This window comes from Fringilla coelebs, assembly GCF_963513975.1.
Source record: "Fringilla coelebs genome assembly, chromosome: 1".
In the NCBI taxonomy this organism is placed as follows: domain Eukaryota; kingdom Metazoa; phylum Chordata; class Aves; order Passeriformes; family Fringillidae; genus Fringilla; species Fringilla coelebs.
The window spans coordinates 152,240,902-152,246,926 of record NC_140028.1 but is presented as its reverse complement, the minus strand read 5'-3'; the positions used below and the strand labels follow the sequence as shown (position 1 = coordinate 152,246,926).

The following is a 6,025-nucleotide window of genomic DNA, read 5'->3' as shown; positions in this document are numbered from 1 at the left end:
TTTGGATCCCTGGGATGAGCAACCTGGGTCCATTTTTTCCAGCTGCCTCAGTTTCCCTGGGTGGCCACGTTTTCCTGGCTTTGGTGGCTTAGGAACCCCAATCCTTGCAATTCATTTGGAATCTTCTCAGGATATGAGTAATGGACTGGGGGAATGACTCCCACTGCCAGAGGGCAGGGATGGATGGGATATCAGGAAGGAATTCCTGGCTGGGAGAGTGGGGAGGGGCTGGGATGGAATTCCCAGAGCAGCTGTGGCTGCCCCTGGATCCCTGGCAGTGCCCAAGGCCAGGCTGGATCACCCTGGGACAGTGGGAGGTGTCCCTGCCTGTTGGAAACCTGGCTGCTGAGAATTTCAGATTTCTGTGCTGCCAGGCACTGACCCAAAGAGGACACTGCACTGACCTGAGGCCCTGGAGAAGCTTCCAGAATGGAATGACAGAACTGGGATTGTGGGTGTGGAGTTTGGATAGAAGTGTGTGATACCACAGGGTGGGAAACTCAGAGTTTAAGGGTTTAGAATATGGTAATGGATATAAAGCAGGATGGAGGTTTTGGGGTGGGGGCTGGTTCTCCTTCTCCTCCTTCTCCTTCTCCTTCTCCTTCTCCTTCTCCTTCTCCTTCTCCTTCTCCTTCTCCTTCTCCTTCTCCTTCTCCTTTCTGCTTCTTCTTCTGCTTCTTCTGCTTCTTCTGCTTCTCCTCCTCCTCCTCCTTCTTTCTCCTCCTTCTCCATGGGTTTGGGTGCTATTTTGTAATTGGACAGAAAAGTCTGCGTTGCAGACTTCCAGCGATCTCGGTTATTGGGTTTAAAGTGAAAATAATTGAGGTGTCATTTCTTAATTGGACAGCTGATCCTTAAAAGACCTTGTAACAAAAGACATTTGGCCATTTTGTGCCTCGTTAGTGAAGAGCTGCAGAATTCCCTGCTGAGAGGCTGTAACAGAGATAAGAAATGATAAACACCTGAGTCTGAACATGATCTGTCCTCTCGAGCGCCTTCAGTTCTGACCTTGGCAGAGGTACAAAAAGAAGCCCAAACCCAGCACCTGCCCATGGAATGGGATGATCCTTAAGTTCCCTTCCCACCCAAACCATTCCCAGGTTCCATCACTCAGCTGAGGTTCCCAAGTTTCAGCTGTCCTTCATCACTTTCCAAGTGGTGGCAGATTCCCCCAGCAGAGCTGGGCTGGATTCCTCCTGAATCCTCCCACGTTTTCCAGTTTTTCTGGTGTTCCCGTGGCCCTCCCCTAACCCTAACCCAAAACCTACCTCTGGTGAGTGCTCCAGGATCCCAGCTATTCCCACCAGGTCCTGGGCATTTAGGGATCTACAATTTATTGGAAAGAGAAATTCTTTATCAGTCATAAAAACATAAAACCCCTCAGAGCACTTAACCCTTATCAGTTCTGATAAGGACCTGGTATAAAACCAGCTGATAACAGGAGCCCCAGCTTTGACCCTAATTAAAAACTCCCTAAATAAAAATTCCTAAATAAATGGATTATTTAAATCCCTTGGGAAATGAGGAAAAAGGATGGGAAGCAGCAGGGAGTGGGAATCAGCGTTAACAGGCAGGGAATTTGTTGTTCATTCACCTTGGGTGTGCTTTTCCATCACATCCAGGGTTTATTGTAAAAAATCCATCCCAGCCTGACTCCAAAATCTTATTTTCTCCCCTTCTGCAGTGAAAGGGACTCAATTATTTGTCAGAGCTTCCTCTGGAATAATTTATGGGCTCTGGATGAAATTATTGGTACCTCCAGACTCCATGGATGTCTCTTCTCCCTGAATACGGGGCAGAATTCAGGGAGAAACCTTTTAAATCCTCTCATTCCTATAAAAATATTCCTTTTTTAATTTTTTTTCAAGAAAAGGGAAAAGCTTTTCCCTTTTCTGTTAAATTTTGAATAAATTTTGAATTAAAATATTTTAAATTTAATTTGGGATAAAATTTGAAGCAACTGGGAGATTATGAGGACAGTGAGGGACAAAGGGTTCCGTTTCCTGCTGGGAATCAGGGATGAAAGGAGGAGGTGGAAAGAAACACCAGAGCCAATTTTATCTGGGATTGGGAAATTTCAGACTGATCTATCCAGGATCTGGGATGGCAAAGACACCGTGGCCTGCCTGGGAAGGGTAAATTATTGTAATGTCTGTAAATTATTATAATGAAATTATTTAAATTATTATTTTATTATTTGGATTCCATTATTCCATTTTATTTCTTAATTATTTTTTCATTATTAAATTATTATATAAATTATTATTTTAAGTTAAATTACTGTCATCTCTGCTGGAAAGCTGTTTCTCAGGCATAGGGAAAGTTTATTCCAGATAAATAAAAAAGGAATAATCCTGGAAAGTCTCTATGTCCAAGTGTCTCCTTTTCCAACATAACAGAGCCCAACAGGGTCAGGACTGGGATTTGTGGCAGGGAGAGAAACACAGGGAAAAGGGAGAAATAGGGGGGAGAAAAGGCTGGGAAAACAAAGGGGAAAAGGGAGAAATTCAGGCAGCAAAGGCATGAGAAACCAAGGGAGAAAGGGAGAAACATAGAGAGAAAAGGCTGGAAAACAAAGGGAAAAGGGAGAAATTCAGGCAGCAAAGGCATGAGAAACCAAGGGAGAAAGGGAGAAATAGAGGGGAGAAAAGGCTGGGAAAACAAAGGGGAAAAGGGAGAAACTCAAAAAGACAGAAAGAGAGAAATGAGAAAGAGAAAAAGAGTAAAGGGGAGAATCACGGGGAGCAAAGGCTGGAAAAACACCGGGAAGACGGGAGGAACTCAGGGAGCCAAAGCTGGAAAATCAGCCCAGACAAGAGATTTTGAGAGCTGAGATTTCAGGGGATCCCCCAGTGCGAAATCCCAGCAGAGAGGGAGCTGCCTTGGCTTCCTGGGAATTCAGGAGGTCCAAGAAATTCTCCTTTTCTCCGTGGTTTCCACGTCCACCCTCCTGACCTCAGCCTTCTCCCTGCCCCAGCACTCCCAGGGCACCTCAAGGGTTAATCCAGCAGGACGGGGCTGGGAAGGGGGATCGATTTTCCTGCCCGGAGTTTGTAACCTGAGCCGGGCTGGGGATGGACGGAGGAGCCCCGGCATCGATTCCCAGCCTGGAATTTGATCCTGGAATCTCACCAGTCCCTGGTGCTCCTTCTCCCGCAGCACCTCCGGGATTTTCCCAGCCCCCTCCAGGAGCCAGGTGCGCTGCAAATCCACAACCTCAGTGCGAGGATGCTCCCAGAATTCCGAAAAAGGCAGAGGTGGCTCTGGCAGAGCCCTGGATGCTGTTTGGGAAGCAGGGATTGGGAATAGTTGTGCTGGGAGGGGGTTCTTTGCTGCTGCTTTGTCTCTGGGATTGGTGGGACCCCATAAAAAACACAAAAACAAAAACAACAACCAACAAACCAAAACCAAACCAAACCAAAAACCAAACCCCCCAACCCAACAACAACAAAAAAACCCCCAATGATCAAACAAAACCAAACAAACCCCCCCAAACCCAAACTAAAACAAGCAAAAAACCCCAACAACAACAACAACAACCCAAAAAACCCTCAAACAAACCCCAAACAAAAAACCGTCAAAAAACAACAACAAAAAAACCCAACCAACCAAACAAAAAACCAACCCCAAAAACCCAACCCAACAAAACCCACCAAAAAGGAGATTTCAGCTCCCCTACTCCCAAGGGACTTGGTTTTATTTTTTTTTTTTTGGGTCATTCCAAGCTGGCCTTCCTTCCTTCCTTCCTTCCTTCCTTCCTTCCTTCCTTCCTTCCTTCCTTCCTTCCTTCCTTCCTTCCTTCCTTCCTTCCTTCCTTCCTTCCTTCCTTCCTTCCTTCCTTCCTTCCTTCCTTCCTTCCTTCCTTCCTTCCTTCCTTCCTTCCTTCCTTCCTTCCTTCCTTCCTTCCTTCCTTCCTTCCTTCCTTCCTTCCTTCCTTCCTTCCTTCCTTCCTTCCTTCCTTCCTTCCTTCCTTCCTTCCTGCCTTCCTGCCTTCCTGCCTTCCTGCCTTCCTTCCTGCCTTCCTTCCTGCCTTCCTTCCTTCCTGCCTTCCTTCCTTCCTTCCTTCCTTCCTTCCTTCCTTCCTTCCTTCCTTCCTTCCTTCCTTCCTTCCTTCCTTCCTTCCTGCCTGCCTGCCTGCCTTCATTCCTGCCTTCCTTCCTGCCTGCCTTGCCTTCCTGCCTTCCTTCCCTTCCTGCCTTGCCTCCCTTCATCCCTTCTCTCATTTCCAGGTTTCTCTTCTCCTGTAACTTTCCCCACATCTCAGCTATTCCTGCATGCCAGGGTGTCTGGAGCTCAGCACCACAAGGAACCTTTCAGTGGGATGAGAAATTCCCTGAGGAAATGTCCATTTATAAAATATTCCATGGGAATAAGCACTGAGGGAGAGGAAGCACAGCCTTTATTTATAATTGGAATTTTTTGCACAGGCAGAATCAAACTCACCATGCCTGGGGGAAAATGAATTCCCAGCAAAGAGAAAAGAGCAGATAGTCCAGATTTTTTATCTTGGATTTACGATCCAGGCTGGGGAATATAAATTCCAGGTTATCCGGTGAGTCCGACTGTAAAATCCTTGATTTCAATAACCTCATTTCTCTCCCAGCAGCTGCATTTTCTAAAGGACTCAGAGGAAATGAATAACGACACCCAAGTCCCCATTTTTCCCCCATTTTTCAGGACAACCTGCCCTGTTTCCAGAGGACTATTTCCCATTGCTATCAAAAAGGTGCAGGAAGAGCTACTTGGAACAAGTCTGAAATTCCTCTTCCGCTTCCACACCCACTGGAGCCGGGTCTGTTTTTTTATAAATTATTTTCCTGCTGCAGATTTGTGCAAACTCCGACTTCTCCTGTGTCAGGAGGAGACCCCAGAGGCCTCTTTTATTTCCAGCCCCGTGTGATCCCCTAAAATGCTTTGCATCATTTGTTGCCTCTGTTTCCGCCATTCCAGGTGGGAATTCCGGCTTTCTGCGAGGCTTTGCTCCCTTACTGGGCATCTCTGTTTGGGTTCAAAGCCATGGAGCCGTCCCAAAATCCAGTGGGAGCTGCCAGAGGGGTATTTTGGGATCGGGCACAGTTGTGCTTCCTTGGCTGCTGGCCAGGCCTCCGTAAATATGGAATGGGACAATGGAATCATCCCTCTTGTGTCCAGAGCAGCACAGGAATGGGAAAGGTCTAGACCTGGAGCTCAAAAATGCTGCAGGAATGATCCCAGTTGGTGTCCAGCAGTTGGGTTTGCTGGATTTCCCTGGAATTTTGCACAATGGAACCCTTGGCTGGTTGGTACCAAAGGGAGAAGGAAGTGGATCCTATTCCAAGTGGATCCTATTCCCGGTGGGAGCGGGATGTTCCTGATTCCTCATCCTCCTTCCAAAGGTCCAGCTCCTCCCAGAATCATGGAATGTTTTGGCTTGGAAGGGACCTTTAAAGGTGGTTTAGATTCATGATCCAGCTGGGAAAGAGCTCAGTCCTACTCTGGACTTTAATTCCAGAATCTCTGTGGAGAGGAGGAAAACCCTTCCCTTGGGCCAGTGCCAGGAGCTTCCCTTTCCCTTTCCCTTTCCCTTTCCCTTTCCCTTTCCCTTTCCCTTTCCCTTTCCCTTTCCCTTTCCCTTTCCCTTTCCCTTTCCCTTTCCCTTTCCCTTTCCCTTTCCCTTTCCCTTTCCCTTTCCCTTTCCCTTTCCCTTTCCCTTTCCCTTTCCCTTTCCCCTCCTCCTTTTCCTGTGGGATTCTGGATGCTCCCACAGCATAATCTGAAATCCCAATAGGGCCAACCTGCTGTTCCTGAAGGAGAAGATGCTCCTGGAACCTCCCAGAACTTCTGCAAACCCTCTGGCTCCTGGGGACTTGGAAGGGTTTGGGTTGGGAGGGACCTTAAGGATCATCCGGTGCCCCCCCATTCCATGGGCAGGGACACCTCCCACTATCCCAGGTTGCTCCAAACCCTGTCCAACCTGGCCTTGGCAAATTTATTCCAGCTCCTCACCCCCCTCACAGGGAGGAATTCCTTCTCAATATCCCATCTA

General features: G+C 47.6%; 1 long non-coding RNA gene across 1 annotated transcript; it reads right to left on the bottom strand.

Moving 5' to 3' along the window:
- Positions 1-401: 401 nt before the first annotated feature.
- On the bottom strand, positions 402-3,678 carry LOC311157723. Its single transcript, XR_014616421.1, has 3 exons — positions 3,133-3,678; positions 1,269-1,326; positions 402-933 (listed from the first exon to the last, which is right to left on the bottom strand). It is a non-coding gene; the product is annotated as an uncharacterized lncRNA (long non-coding RNA).
- Positions 3,679-6,025: the final 2,347 nt, after the last annotated feature.